The sequence below is a fragment of the Leuciscus leuciscus genome (genome assembly GCF_965113295.1).
Source record: "Leuciscus leuciscus genome assembly, chromosome: 6".
NCBI lineage: Eukaryota > Metazoa > Chordata > Actinopteri > Cypriniformes > Leuciscidae > Leuciscus > Leuciscus leuciscus.
Window position 1 is genome coordinate 32,283,509 of NC_138730.1, and position 16,934 is coordinate 32,300,442.

General features: G+C 35.5%; 2 long non-coding RNA genes across 2 annotated transcripts; both read right to left on the reverse strand.

Annotated features, from left to right (window-relative positions):
• Nucleotides 1–477: 477 nt before the first annotated feature.
• LOC309500741 lies at nucleotides 478–4,623 on the reverse strand. Its single transcript, XR_014206678.1, has 5 exons — nucleotides 4,031–4,623; nucleotides 2,989–3,933; nucleotides 1,717–2,724; nucleotides 879–1,627; nucleotides 478–784 (listed from the first exon to the last, which is right to left on the reverse strand). It is a non-coding gene; the product is annotated as an uncharacterized lncRNA (long non-coding RNA).
• Nucleotides 4,624–10,803: 6,180 nt separating this feature from the next.
• Nucleotides 10,804–12,547, reverse strand: LOC309502115. The gene is made up of 3 exons (XR_014207168.1): nucleotides 12,428–12,547; nucleotides 11,521–12,107; nucleotides 10,804–11,403 (listed from the first exon to the last, which is right to left on the reverse strand). It is a non-coding gene; the product is annotated as an uncharacterized lncRNA (long non-coding RNA).
• Between the last annotated feature and the right edge of the window lie 4,387 nt (nucleotides 12,548–16,934).

Consider the following 16,934-nt stretch of genomic DNA (forward strand, 5'->3'; position numbering starts at 1 on the left):
ATATAACCGAGGAGAGCGAGAGAGAGGGAGAGAGAGTTTGGACTGGGACCTCACAAGGACGCTGCTGGAGAGTGGAAAGAGAATTGTGCTGAGAATATTGTTTTGTCTGAAAGCTGTGCTGTGACACGGTGAAGGCGCTTTGTGCGCATCTTTTTATTTATTTGAGAAGAGTTAATAAAGTGAGCGTCCCAGTCAGCCGACCCCTGTCTTCTTCCTTCCTACATCTACATCATTACGAACCTTATTACACTTACATTTTACACAGAGAAAGCATTTTACCTTTAAGTTTGTAAAGAAGAGTACTATAAATTATAACATGAAAACATGTATGTACAAGGTTTTTTGGTTTGCTGGACTTTTTTCATATTGAATAGTAAATCCTCCAAATGGCACATGAAAATATGTGTATATGGTAAATGCTTTAACAGTAAGTGAGGTTTTTGTACAGTGTTGTTGTGTTTTCCTGTCACTGTGGGCTCCATGGCACAGTAGTACATCACAGAGTCTGTCACTTTAGCAGAGGAGATCTCCAGATCCACATGGGTTTTCTCTTCATTCAGTTTCGCAAAGAATCGAGGATCTTGATCCAAAACATTCGATTTTTGTAAAACTGCCCCAGCGGCGTGAAGAATAACAAAAAGAAATTCAGGAGCTGATCCAAGATATTGGCGATACCAAAACAGACGGTTTGCTGAGGAGTAACTACAGGAGAGACTTATAATCTCCCCTTCTTTCCCAAACATATGAGTTTCAACTGGTGTGATGACATTCCCAAAACTCACACCTGCAGATGAGATTACCATCATTTTTTTAAATTTCATAAAGGAAAGAAATAACCAAATTAAGACAAATTTTAAGGGTTTAGATTAAATACTTACAAGCAAGAGAACAAAGCAAAAGCAAAAAACAAAGCATAATGTTTCAGGATGATATTTTAGTTCATCTGCATGTCAAAGTCTTACTGAAATAAACATTTATTCATCATCTAGAAGAAGGTGTCTCTAGCTAGCACCTCCCCTTAAAGCTACAACCCGGAAGTTATGAAGCAGATCATATTTATCTAATCCTACAATGAATAATGAAGCATGTTATATAGTACTTTTAGATACAACTACATTCAAAGCACTTTACAATGGAATTGGTTTCTCTCCTCGCCCACCACCAGTGTGCAGCAGCCTTTATAACCTTCCAAATTCACAGCTGTTACCACATTCCCTGTTTGTGGTTTACAAAAGCATGATATTAATTGATTAAAGACACTTCAAAGCAATACATTTGTATGAGTTTTTGTAAAGCTTCTCTGGCACTTTGTATCACTGGGCTGCTACTTCAAGTGCACAGTAATATAGAGCTGAATCTGACAGAGTTACACTGTTAATAATGAGTTCAGTGGATGATTGTGATGTAGTCGACTGAAATCCATCTGGTATATTTTCATCGCTACTCTTTGACCGAGCACCTTTATACAGTAAATATTTTGGTTCACTGTTTGGATACTGTCTGTACCAGTTAAGCCAAATATCATTGTTGTTAGTTTCATATGTGCAGCTCAGTGTCACAGACTCTCCTTCTTCTCTGATGACATTAGTATTTCCTTCACTTGGTTCAATTCTATCAGCAAATCCACCTGAAATACAGTCAGTCATATATTGTAATGTATCATGAGCGAATAAGGATTTTTTATTTTATTAAATGTTTTGCTATATTTTTATTTACCTGAAACTGTGATGAGCATTATGAGTAGCATCTGCCTTTCCTCCATCTTAACTGAAGTCTTCTTCAAAGATCAGAGCGTTTGTTTACTATTAAATTAAAGTGTTAGATTTCCGTCGTTAATTTATTGCTTGTTGATTTATAAGTTAAGAAATATGCTGGACGTGGCTTTATAAAATGAATGAAGTGTTGCTGATGGATGAATGAATGCATTGAGACTGAGTGAGGTTCTGTTGTATTAATAATGTGGGTGTGGTTTAGTGAAACATGGATGCTCTGTGCTTTAAAATGAGTATTTCGACATCAGGTGCTTGTCAAATGTGAAAAAAACATAGCTTGTGAGGTTATGTTGCCCCCTAATGTTGGAACTCAGAACAGCATGTTTTGGATGCAGCACAAATAAAAATGTGCTGTCTGTGTTTGAGTTACATTTATTGACATTTGTTTTTATATACAAACACTTTAGTGTTGTGCTCACACTCGTGCACAAACACTTATGTTTTATGTCCTCATAAAGTACAGTTTTTCTTCGTCTTTCAGCCACAATATTTGAACTATATTATAAGAACTTCAGAAGAATAGGCTACCTGTAATATCTGTCAGTATCTGTGTGATTTCTTTCACCGTACATAAAACCTCGACCCCACCTCTCACTTTCTTTCTCCCATATAAGCAGTTTTTGTACAGCATGCACTATATTTCCTTTCACTGTGGGCTCCAGAGCACAGTAGTACACAGCAGAGTGAGTTACAGCCACAGAGGAGATCTTCAGATCCACACTGCTGTTGTCTTTTCTGTGATGGATTGAGATTCCAGCAACTGGAGGATCAGCTTCAGTAACTGACCCATAATAATCCATTATGAGGAACTGTGGTGGTGAAGCTGCGTATTGTCGATACCAGTGAAGACCTCGAACAGAAGCAGTGTAGCTACAAGAGAGTGTTACACTGTCACCCTCAACAGCAAATTCATAAGCATTGTACGGTGTGATGAGTTCTGTGGCTCTGGAACCTGCAGTTAATGCGTAAAAAAAAGAATAGAAAAATGTAAGTGAAATTTACATCCTCTTTCAAATGTACATTCTCCATCCAAATGCAATCAAATGTATATGCAATGTTGTTTTTTAATTTGTTTATATAAATAAAAAAGCATTTCTCAGATATAGTAATCAGGCTTAAATAAGAGAATCATTATTTATTTGTAAATTACACAAACTAAATTTGTTCTATACTTATAAGATGTTTTTTTTAAGAATGCTCCAGCCTTTGCTCCTACCTTGAGCTGATGATATCAATATAATTAAATAGATGAACATGTTGGCTCAATAATCAGGTTTGAACAGGAGACACACAGAAACATCAGATGATCCAAAGAGACTTGTGAAATATTGACAGTCCTTTATTGTCTCTGACAATGACTGTCTAAACTCCTCCTACTCAGATTTACACCATTCATCTTACACAATATATGACAGACAAGACTTTTGTAATGTTATTCACATATAGCTACACATTTAAAAGAATATAGATAGATAGATAGATAGATAGATAGATAGATAGATAGATAGATAGATAGATAGATAGATAGATAGATAGATAGATGAAAAGCTAACATATTTTAGTAACATTTTGGGGATAATCTTAAACTTAAACATGATATAGATTTGCAGAAAGTGTATTTTTGTTGCTTACAATTAAGTTTGAAATGAAGACTATTAATTATATAAATTGTAATGTATTATAAAATGAAGCAAATACATTTTAATTTTCTATCTTTTTGGTTCTCTGGATTTCTTTTTATATATTGAAAAGTAAAATGTCAGTAGAAATATCCTGCATGCTTTATATGGTAAATGCTTTAACAGTAAGTGAGGTTTTTGTACAGTGTAGTTGTGTTTTCCTGTCACTGTGGGCTCCATGGCACAGTAGTACATCGCAGAGTCTGTCACTTTAGCAGAGGAGATCTCCAGATCCACATGGGTTTTTTCTTTATTCAGTTTTGCAGAGAATCGATGATCTTGATCCACAACCTTAGATTTTTGTAAAACTTCCCCAGTGCCGTGAAGAATGATGAAAAGAAATTCAGGAGTTGATCCAAGATATTGGCGATACCAAAATAAACTTCTTGCTGAGGAGTAACTACAGGAGAGACTTATAATCTCCCCTTCTGTCCCAAACATATGAGTTTTAACTGGTGTGATGTCATTCCCAAAACTCACACCTGCAGATGAAATTATCAACATTTGACAACATTTTGACAACTAAGACATACAAATAAGTAGAAAAAGGAACCTGGGCCTGAGGGTTGAAATACTTACATGCCAGACAACAGAACAAAGCCAAAACAAACATCATCATTTTCAGGAGGTTGTCTTAGTTCATCTGCAGGACAAAGTGTTACTGAAGTAAATTCATCATCTAGCAGAAGGTGTCTCCAGCTTGCTCCTCCCCTTAAGTTCTGAAGTTATGAAGCTGATCATCTCTCTCTGATGCTATAGTGACTGTTCATGATGATCATTTACCCTCTAATTATTTATTTACATAATATTTTGTAGCAAAGATTACACACATCTTTTTAAGCTTAGTTTAAAAAGACATCTGCGAGTTTGCATCAAGGGCTATAATAATATTACAGTTGTTCTGAGTTTTATGAGATACATTTCATGTTTGATTATGTTTGATGTTACTGACTGAAACCAATTGTTCACTTTTTTCTTTACTTTGAAACTTGTTTTCCAGTACAAATATCTTAACGTTCTTAAATCAAGAAACATTACTTGAGAAGCAAAATGACTTGTCAACAAAAAGTCTTGTCTTCTGAATAATATATCAAAATTCAGTGAATTAAATTCAACTCAGTTTAAGCTTAAAACAAGAAAAAATACCTGCCAATAGGGTAAGAAAAAGTCAAGTAAATGTATCTTGGTATACATTTTTTTCGATATTTGTACTGGAAAACAAGACAAACCACAGTTTTCATCTACTTATCAAGCCTTAAACTGTACAAACCACAGTTGGATTCAACAACACAAATGTCAAAAAAAGACATAAAACTTCAACTGATACTATGGAATTGTTAAGTGCATTGTTAATGTAAGCTGGCTTTACTGGTATACACTGCAAAAGTTATTTTCCTATTCTGTATTTTTGTCCTGGTTTCACAGACAGGGCTTCGATTAAGCCAGGATTAGGCTTTAGTTCAATTAGGACATTCAAGCTATAGTTTTTTTAAACATGCCTTTGAAAAAAACATACTGGTGTGCATCTTGAGACAAAACAATGGCGCTGACATATTTTAAGATATGTCAGTGCAAGCAGCTTTCAGTGAAACCAGTAAATGTTTTTTGTACAGTGTTACTGTGTTTCCTGTAACTGTGGGCCGCAGAGCACAGTAATACAGAGCAGAGTCTGATACTGTAGCAGAGGAGATCTCCAGATCCACATGCCGTTCTTCTTTTCTGTGATTGATGGTTACTCTTGGAACGGGGGGAATAGCTTCAGTAGTTACCCCTGAATCTTCCAGTATAAGGAACTGTGGTGGTGAGCCTGCGTATTGGCGATACCAGTGAACTCCACGAACAGAACCGCTGTAGTTACAAGAGAGTGTCACATTGTCACCCTCAAGTGCAAATACTCTCTCACTTTTTGGAGTGATGACTTCTGTGGCTCTGGAGCCTGCAAATTAAAGTGCCATTAAATGTAGTTTTCAAACACTTCCGCTGCAATAAAATCGATTTCCACAATATTATACCTTCAGTTGATGACAGCAGTATCATAATGTAGATCAACATGTTCATTCACTAAACTGGCAAGAACAGCAGCTTCTCCACAGTGTTGTACAGCTCATCTTTACACAGCTGTATAGTGTCTGTGCTAAACTCCTCCTCCTGTCATGACACGGAATCTGAATTACAAGTCATCTAAGAAAAGATCAAATGAGCATAGCTGTTATAATATTGATGGTTATTTCTTTTAATTCTTTGTTTTTCCTTTGTTTTTCGTTTTGCAACTCATTGTCAATATTGTATTACCATTTTGCTAATACATGTGAGTTTCTAATTTTTTTTAGGAATCTTTAGGAATTCATACAACATTATGAGAAAAGAGATAACTTTAACAAGATGTCATGAGAAGCATATAAAATACATAATAAATGATGTACAAACACTCTTATGTAACCTTTTTACCTCCCAAATTCACAGCTGTTACCACATTCTCTGTTTGTGGTTTACAAAACCTTGATGTGTTTTGATACAAATTGATTAAAGGCATTTCAAAGAATTAATTTTATATGAGTTTTTGTAAAGCTTCTCAGGCATTTTGTATCACTGTGCTGCTAGAAGTGCACAGTAATAGAGAGCTAAATCTGACAGAGTTACACTGTTAATAATGAGTTCAGTGGATGATTGTGATGTAGTCGACTGAAATCCATCTGGTATATCCTCATCACTCTGTGATCGAGCACCTTTATACAGTACATATTCTGGTTCTCTGTTAGGGTACTGTCTGTACCAGTAAAGCCAAATATCATTGTTGTTAGTTTCATATGTGCAGCTCAGTGTCACAGACTCTCCTTCTTCTCTGATAACATTAGTATTTCCTTCACTTGGTTCAATTCTATCAGCAAATCCACCTGAAATATTTTAAATATATTAATATATTACATTTTTATATAACATTATCTAATACAGATTCTTTAAGGGGTTAGTTAGTGGTTAAAAGTATATTTACCTGAAACTGTGATGAGTATCATGAGTAGTATCTGTCTGTCCTCCATATTAACCACCCAAGACCACTTTCAATATTGAAACTGTTGATTTATAATATTATCAAATTGATTTATTTGAAATCTTAAATTAAATTAAATTAATTAAAACATGAATGAATGAAAGTATGAGTAGCTGATGGATGAATGATGCACTGAGTGAAGTTCTGCTGTATACTAATAATGTGGGTGGGGTTAGTGAAATATGAAACATGGTCTTTGCTTTAAAATGAAATGGTAAGCATTGTTTCTTAGACATCAATGGAGTATATTGACCTATTGGACTTTTTTGCTTACCCTCTAACCATATTTTAAAACAGATTTAATATATCTAATGCAAATAAAGTAAAATGTATAGACTTTCACTTGGGGATACTTTATTAATTATTATTTGACATTCACCACATTCAGATCACTTCTAGTCATCTTCAGAGAACATCAGGGAAATGCTTGTAAAATGTGGATTAAGCATAACTTGTGAGATTATGTTGCCCCCTTCTGTTGAAACTCAGAACAGCAATTTTTGTCCATTTACTTAAAAATAATGTTATTTATATATGATTTTATTTATTTTTATATATTTTTTTTGTTGTTGTTATAATTTGCCTGTTAAGAATTATAAACAAAATTTAATCTTTCATCTTTCTCAGATATAATTCTACAGTAAGTTTTGTTTGTTTTCCTGTCACTGTGGGCTCCAGGGCACAGTAATGCATCGCAGAGTCTGTTACTTTAGCAGAGGATATCTCCAGATCCACATGGGTTTCTTTTCATTCACTTTTCCAGAAAATCGTGGATTTAGATCTACAATTTTAGACTTTTGTGAAACTTCAGGGGCTGAACCATGATATTGGCGATACCACTGTAGACTAACCACTGAGGAGTAGCTACAGGACAGTGTTATATTGTCCCCCTCTGTCCCGAACATCTCAGTTTGGACTGGTGTGATGACATTGCCAAAACTCCTGCCTATAGGATTTAACCATATTACACTCCATTGTCATGAAGAAAAAACAGCACAATACATACAAGAAGAAAAAATAAAATTAAACATAATGGAAAACATGTAATATATGAATGAAAATATTGAATACTTACATGAAAAAATACAGAGCAAAACCAAAAAACAGAGCACCATTTTGCAGAATGATGTATTACAGTAGTTCCTCTGCTGAACAAACTGTTACTCAGACAGCAAACACTCACTTTCTAGCAGAGGAGGACTCCCATTAAAACAATGATCCTTTTGAATCCTTTACAACAAACTTTTCAAATTCTTTCTCAAACTGTAACAATTTCTGAACTGGAATTTACTAAAATAGTCTCACTTATAACCTTTGTTCCATACATCTCAGTGGACTGGTTAATATTTGACTTAAACATTTTGTAAATTAAATGTGAAATAAAATCTTTAATCTTTCAGAATTATGCAATAAAAAAACATCTTATAAAATGAACAACCATCATTTAAGAACCGCAAAAACTATTAAAAAAGAAGTGTCTAAGTACAAATTCTGTAATAAATCTGAATAATTAAGTGTAGGGTTAGTTCTGGCAGGTCACGTCAGTCAAGCTTGCATCAGCTGACTTCTACCTACACTGTAAATGATTTCTGTTGATTTCACAGCATTATACTGTTTTTCTCAACAGTTTCTTGCTGTATAACCTATGTACAGTATGTTACTGTAGATTTTGTTGCTTTCACAGTATTATTTTGTATTTTCAACAGTTATGTACTGTGCACACAGTTGACAGTATGTTACTGTAGATTTTCAATGCATTCTGGGAAATTATTAGTTACTGTAAATCTAAATACAGCAGTGCAAATTGACCGCGAAAAACACCACACACAATTCCACAAGTAAAATTGCTAGCCTACTAACGTTATCCTTACATAAAACATTTTCAGGACTGGGTGACCATTACAGTCTTACTTTCTGTCAGTGGGGGGTGCATGAGAGCGCATTTGAATGAGTTTTTCTGTTGTGTCAGTGCATCGCCAGTCTGCTTTGAGCGCGCTGAGGAGAGGTAAGCAGCTAGCGGTGCTCTTTCAATATAAAGTGTCAAAGTTTTCAGAAGTTGGATTGAGTACATAATGTTTAATTATATTCATGTTAAACCCTCCCTCTTCCAGAGAGCTCTATATGAGAGAGCAGATCAGTTTCATGTTCATAGTCCACAGTGTCATCACTACTGCAATAGTGAATAGCACCCTCTTGTGGTTACTTACAATCTCTGTCGTATAATATAAATCCACAGATCTCAACCTACAGCAGGGGTTTTCAAACTTTTTGTGTGTGTGGACCACTATTTGTAATCAATAATTTTTGCGGACCACCTCATAATACGCATAATAAAATGTCTACACACAGACCTAACGTTACCTGAATTAATCCGCACCTCTAAATAGGCTTACTACTATGGTCATCACATCAGTACAACAGGCTTGTTAAAAGAAAGTTTACTGCACACAACGGCTGCCACATATTTAATTTATTTATTTACTCAAGCGCCCGAGGGCATAATCATGTTCATTTGAACAACAGGCTTATTTCCATAGCAATGGAGTATCTATACAGTAATAAGAACACTTGGATATAGTCAACATTTCAAAACCTTTGGCGATTTTAAGGGATTATTAATCTTCAGAGTTTTACAAGTCCTCAAAAAGTAGGCTTGAGTTTGTCCACTTACAGCACATCCGCAAAACATTTCAGAAACGCGAGATCAAGAAACTAACTAGAAATTAAAATAATAACAAGCCTTATTCATTCCATTTATAAACATTTCGTTTCATATAAACTGCCTATAAAGGCTATGCGCGTGATGTGATAATGAGAACATATTTGCCTCTGCCCTTTTCTCTTCAGAGAACCTGTTGCTATCCACCGATCCATGTTGTGGTTCTAACGGCACTGAACTTGAACGTCACGGCCGAGCGCCACTAGCCATCACACAATAACTTGACAATTTAATTTAAATGTTATATCAATATAGGCCTACATATTATTTTTACTTTTTAATGGGAATTTCCTTTATTTTATATTTTATTTTGCCTTTCCACGGACCACCTGCAGTACCCTCACGGACCACTAGTGGTCCGCGGACCACAGTTTGGGAATGGCCGGCCTAGATGGTGTCAAAACACTAAAGCCCCTCCTTCTGACCCCAAACACACATGTTTTAGGAGTTGGGGGTCCAGCTTTTGAAGACAGCCCCTAAATTATTAGCAGAACAAACTTTAGAAATTTACGGTGAACATTCTGATTTTATTTTTTATTATTTTTTATTTTATTATTTTATTTTATACCGAACTTACAGCAAACAAACACAACTCAAAGCCAAAACTTATATGCAAAATAGGATATCTAGTCTTACATTTTGAAACATAATATGACTAACCTCAGGAGACAGACACATTGGGCCCTATTTTAACGATCTGAAACGCAAGTGTCAAAGCGCAAAGCGCAAGTAACTTTGTGGGCGGGTCTCAGCGCTGTTGCTATTTTCCCGGCGGGATAAATGACTCTTGCGCCAGGCGCAAATCTAAAATGGGTTGGTCTGAAGTAGCTTCATTATTCATAGGTGTGGTTTGGGCGTAACGTGAAATAAACCAATCAGAGCGTCATCTCACATTCCCTTTAAGAGCAGATGCGCTTTTTCCATAGCGGATTGCTATTGTAACGGCGGATTTGCCAGGCGCGCGCCAGGAGCGGTACACAGCCAAGGAGAGCAACGCTCTCGTCACGGCCGTAAAAGAGAGAAGTTACATTGAAATGGAGAAACCCACCCAAATTAACTTCGGTTAATTTGGGTAAATGTGTAAGCTAGATGTATGCTTTTATAATAAATTGTTTATCTATCTATCTATCTATCTATCTATCTATCTATCTATCTATCTATCTATCTATCTATCTATCTATCTATCGTAATAATGTATGATTTGCAAAAATGAAAACTGCTGCTTCTGTGTAGATGAGAGAATCAAAGTGCGCGTTGTGCACACGCTACATTGATTATGGCCAAGCATGCGCCCTTAAAATAGCCTATGAATAACATGCGCAACGCGCCACTGACTTTAAACTATTTTTTCCTGGTTAGTGGCGCAATTGTTTTCTAAACCTGCAAAATAGCAAGAAGGAACGTTTGCGCCGGAACACGCCTCCTCTTTGCGCTGAACCGCCCCCGCGAGCGCAAGTGTATTTCTTAGTTAACCGACGTGCGTCTGTGGAGGGAAAAGTCCGCTTTGCGCGGGTGCAAAATAGGAATGATACATGCGTCGGTGTACAAAGTCACTTGCGCTGGGTGCAAGATAGGGCCCTATATGTTTTAGTAGCATAATATTATGTTTCATACCTTTAGCTAATTGTGGGTTCAAACTTTAATACTAACCACAAGGATTGCATCTTCCAGAGTGATTACACTTTGCTGTGTTCACAGTATAAATGCTGCTTCATTAAATCTATTATTCTTTTGGTTTTGGCTACCGTATCAGTCGCAGGTGTTCCCACATACAGTAATGGTTATGGCTGATAATTCATCTTGGTTTGGCTAATACTTTGATGTTTTTGAGTTCAAAGTATGTGTGATTTTGTACAGCTTCTCTTAAACTTTGTATCACTGGGTCTTTCCAAAGAGCACAGTAATAGAGAGCTGAATCTTTCAGAGCAACTGCTTTGATAATCAGTTCAGTGGATGTTCTGGTTGTAGATGATTCAAAATAAGGATCTGGTATATCACTCTCGCCGTCTCTAGATCGCGCACCTTTCCACAGTAAATACTGTGGCTCACTGTTAGGAAACTGTCTATACCAATAAAGATCCACATTTTCACTGCTTGTTTCATATGAGCATCTTAATGTCACCCGGTCCATTTCATTTTTAATAATAACAGCTTCATCTGGTCCAATGTGATCACCAAGAGCAACTGGAAAGGAATTCAAAATTGTTATGTGAAAGCTTTGTGATAAATTCTGATTTATTAAGCTTTGAAATGATACATTAATGTTAAAAATTCATATATATTTTACAGGCTTTCAAATACCTGATGTAGCAATGAGAATTAGAACTAGCGATCTCCTCATCCTGAATGTACTGATCAGTTGTGTGCTTCTCTTCACAATCTCTTGAGGTGTTGATTTGTTTCTGTGTAGTCTCAAGTTGTTGATAGTATAACTTTGTTGATGTTGTTGAGAGTCGTGAAAAGTGCTGCCCTCTTGTGGTGTGTGTGCAGACTCTCTGGTCTCATGGTTTCTAACATCTAAACCTTTGAGCTTTGAGCAGGTTTTTGTATGGAGTTCATGGTGTTTCCTGCCACTGTGGGCTGCAGTGCACAGTAATACATTGCAGAATCCGCCACATCTGCAGGGAAGATTTCCAGATTCACTATCTTGTTTGCTTTATCAACTGAGGCTGTCAGCCGAGGATGAGGAGGTGTAGCGTTCTGCATTTGTCCCGACTCCATGATTAGAATCAGGAATTCCGGTGGGGTGTTGTGGAGGTGTTGTCGATACCACTGTAGGTTATTCATTGACAAGGTGTAATGGTATTTACAAGAAATAGTCACTTTTTCATTGACCTTTGTATGGACAGCCGGAGATGTTGGATTAATTGTGTCTTGTATACTGTCACCTGCATGGGAAGCATGTTGAATTAGCATTTGAAAGCAAATCAAGTCACATTTATTTGTAAAACTCTTTAGATAGTTTCAAAGCAGCTTTACAGAAATAAACAGCAAAATAACAGCATTGCAAAATTTTAATTACTTCAATTCAGCTATAAAGCAGCTCTACAGAAGGCAATAGTATCATTATTCAGCTCAATTTAATTCACTGTTGATTTAATTCAGTTCATTCATGTCAATGTTGCAAAGCCACTAAAGTTAGCATCAAATATGCACTGCTAATGTGGAAAGAAAGTAAATGCATGTAGATATAGAACAGAAATCTTACCAATAAATGCCATTAAAACTATTAACAAACAGAAAGACATTGTTTTAAACGATGGTTTCCTCACTGAGCTTTGCAGAACTGCCATAACAGAATCCTTCAGACAACTGAAGCTCCCAGTCAGTGCTGTCAACAACCAATCACAGTGCAGTGATGTCACTGGCAGGGTGTCACCAGATGCTAGACTCTCCATAGGGCTGTTACAAACTCTTAAATTGATGTTCTTGTCATCTCCAGTGGTCTAAAATAAATGTTCAGTTCAATTCATATTCATTTTGTATAGCGCTTTTCACAATACATATAGTTTCAAAGCAGCTTTACAGAAAATGCATGTGTCTAGAGTGATCTGTTATCAGAGGTTATTGTGTCAAAGTACATACAAATCACGCTGTTAGCTAACAATGAATTAATTTATGGCAGAAACAATGAGCTCATTTAAGTCATTATTACAAGTTGTGAAAATAATGATTATATAGAAATTTAGCACTGGTGATTCAGAGTTTGCATCATATAGTCCTCACAGGAGTTAAAGTCATCTCTTCACAGGTGTTAGGGCAATTCATTTAAAATAGGGCATTATGTAAATTAATGTAGCAAAACAAAACATCACAATCAGACGATGAAAGATTTCAAATTGGTGTTGCGTTACTGGCCTCTGTCTGACATTTTAGGCTATATCACATTGGTAGGACAGAAGACTGAAGCTTTAATCTGTGGAAAAGTCTATTTTATTTTCATCAATTATGTGTAATTATGCTGATCCAGAACATTTTAAGATTTATTATACATATTATCTTAAGATATTGTGTTGATTTAAAAAAATAAATTAATATTATTTATATAAAATGATATATTGGATGTATTATTTGTTATTGTATGATGCATTGTTTTATTAAACCATTTTAAGTATAAAAAGTGTATATATCATTTTATAAATACTGTTTATATATATATATATATATATATATACTGTATATATATATTTATCAGCAGTGTTTTATCATACACTTTTGAAAATGAAGGTTCTTTTTTGGCATTGATGGTCTCATTAAGAACCTTAAACATTCATGTAAACTTTCCATTGCACAAAACGTACTTTACAGTAAAAAAAAAAAAAAAGCTTCATCAGATTATTAAAAATGTCTTCGCTCAAAGGAACTTCGCTCACTTTCGCTCAGTTCGCAAAATAAATTCTTCTTTTAAGAACTGTTCAGTGAAAGGTTCTTTGGGAAACCAAAAATGGTTCTTCAATGGCATCACTGCAAAGAAAGAAAAAAAATTTTGGAACCTTTATTTTTTAAGAGTGTATACAGACAATGAGAGTGGCAACAAACTGTAATATGTGGGCTGTGAAGTTCAGGTTTATGTTAGAAAACTCAATATCCTGCTTTCACAGTGGGCCTCAAAGCACAGAAGTACACAGAAGAGTCAGACAGATGAAGGTTCTGGACAGTCAGTGTAGTTCTTCTTGCTGCAGAATCCAGCAAGGACTGAAAATCGCTTGTAGGGGAAGTCTTTGGAATTACTTCCATTTCCAAGATTGTGTCTTACTAATATATATTCTGGAGGTAAATGCTTAGTTTGCCTGTACCACAGCAAAGCAGGCATTGTGTCTGTTGTATTATATTCACACTTCAGGGTTACAGTCTCTCCAATGCAAGCTGAAGTTGTTGTTGTTGGTTGACGTACAGTATGTTGTCCTCGGCATTCTGTGGAGAGCACATACTGTAACATTATTTAACTCATACTGCCTCTCACAACACATTCTCAAACAGCATTTTCCTAAAAGAATGAAATTAATAAAAACGTGCTACATCACCTAGACAGAATATAACAATAAGGATATCCCTCAGCCAAGTTCTCATGATTGACCAAAAACAATCTGCTAAATAACTAAAACAATAGCTAAACGTAGACCTGACACCCGCTCTCACAGTCTGTTCAGCCTCTGAACTATCAGGGTTGAGTATCCTTTCACACAACATAACCGACTTTCATTGTAGATCAAAACTCTGGGTGCTCCCTGCTGGTAAAATATAAAAATGCAGAATCATTCTCATGATCATTTCATTAACTTTTCTCTAAATCAGACTCAGGACCAAAGAGAAAGCTTAGAAAGACAAAAAAGTTTAAACATATTTAAACATAAGTAAAAACATATTCATTTCAGAAACCAAGAAATGATGTTCACAGTGACAATCACAGTTACATTGAAGTGCTGAAATATGTTTTTATGCATATCAAACTGTTTCTTGCTTTTGATTTCTTTCATTCAATGTTCAGTGTTTTCATATAAAACATGTTTGTGTAGTCTTTAAAAGAATAAATATCACCACAAATAATATTTGGTGGCCTTCCACCAAAATGGAGAACAGAAATGAATACATGCAATATCTAAAATATATATTTTTTTGCCACTTTGATGACAGTGATATTTCACATTTGCACTGTTTGATATGATATCATAAAGCCTCAAAAACATATTTCACAAGTTTTTCCGCCCAATGTCGTGAGCCTAATGAACCACTAGATGGCAGATTAATCTTAACATTTATGAACTTTATGATATTGTCTCTTTTTCATAATGATAGTCTTTATATTTTCTACTGTACATATTGTTAGGGCTATTACACTGTTACATTGTTTGAGTGATACGATATCTTAAGTGGTTGAAGGAGGATTATATGATAGGAGTTGAACATGTTTGTTTTTCAGAGCATTGAAAGCATTTGTTTTCGGACAATGATGAACATTATTAGCAATTGTTTGGCTTGGAGAAACTGAAATCAGAATATTATCTACAGTTGAGCATAAAATCTTTGCCTTTTTGCAATGTCCTCAAATTAGAATGAAAGGAACTGTTTGTTATGGGTCTATATATTTTCTACTATGCTTAGGCAGGTTTTTGTGGCGTGTTCTAGTGTTTCCTGTCACTGTGGGCTCCAGAGCACAGTAATACAGTGCAGAGTCTGATACTTTAGCAGAGGAGATCTCCAGATCCACACGGTTTTTCTTTTCATTTAGTCTCACCGAAAACCGAGAATCCAGATTCTCTGCACTCTGGACCCGTCCAGAGGTTTGCAGAATTACTAAAATATATTCAGGAGCTGATTTGGGATACTGGCGGTACCAATGCAAACTTATTGCTGTTGAGTAGCTACAGGACAAAACGATAATGTCACCCTCCTCATGAAAGACCTCAGTTTGGTCTGATGTAATGAGACTCTCAAACCTTCCACCTGAAAATGATGATAAAAAGAATTAGAAAAATATTGCACTCTGAACTATAAAACACATTTTGGTTTTATTCGGCAAAAGTCTGACATCATTTACATTGTAATTATATTCAAATATGGTATATTATTAAGACAAACAAATAAAGTTGACTAAGCAATACTGAGTTATACTCACTCCCAACAGCACAGAGCAGGATGATTGTGATGAGCAGCATTATGCTGAAATGGCACGTCTGTGATGGCACTTGAGATCTTAAAGCAGCTTGAAGCTCCTCCCCCTAACTAAGAGTGAATAATGAGCATGATAAACTCTCATGCTGTTAGGTTTTTGTACAGTAATGTTTGATTTCCTGTCACTGTGGTCTGCAGAGCACAGAAATACAGTGCTGAGTCTTGTACTGTGGAAGAGGGGATTTCCAAATCTACACGATTTTTCTCCACGTTCAGTTTTCCTGACAGGCGCTCGTCTGAACTCTGTATTACTTTTCCAGAGTTTTGAAGGATGAGCATGAGGAAATGAGGAGCTGAACTGTGATGCTGTCGATACCAAAGGAGACTGTATGCTGAGGAATACCTACAGGATAGTGTTATGTTCTCGGTCTCATTTGCATGCACTTCTGTGTGTTCTGAGGTAATGGTATCTGCAAGAGTGACATCTTAAAGATAAAAATAAAAGGAGAAATATGTTGATTTCCACAGCTCAGTTGGCATTTAAAGAAGCATATTTTCAGTAATACAGTCACACAAACTGGGCAAAGAAAAAAAATATTTACCTGCTACGGTTAAGATCCAAATGACTATGTACAGCAACATTGTGAGCCTAAGCAGAGCAAAATAAAATAACAAGACAAGTGACAAATCTGAAGTCTCCTCTGGAAGCTCCGCCTCCTTCCTTAGTATGACATTTGTGCAATCTTATGTTGGTAGAAGTATTTCTCTACTTTTTATTTTTATAAGCAAGCCATAGACCTGTAGCGATTATTGATTAATTGTCGAATGGCAGTTATTCGATCTAATAGCAATTATTTTAGATAAATGCAATAATTGTGCAGTTAAAATTTCAATAACATTTTTCCAAAGAATATAAAACGCTGTTGTAATGTACAGTAAGTTTGTCAAAGGTATTAATTTCCTGCAAAATTATTTTTTGTGGGTTTAATCAACTGCATTATTATATTATATTATATTATATTATATTATATTATATTATACATTTTCACAGCATTAAAGTAAATCATGTAGGCCTATTTTATTATAATTTTTGTATTATATAC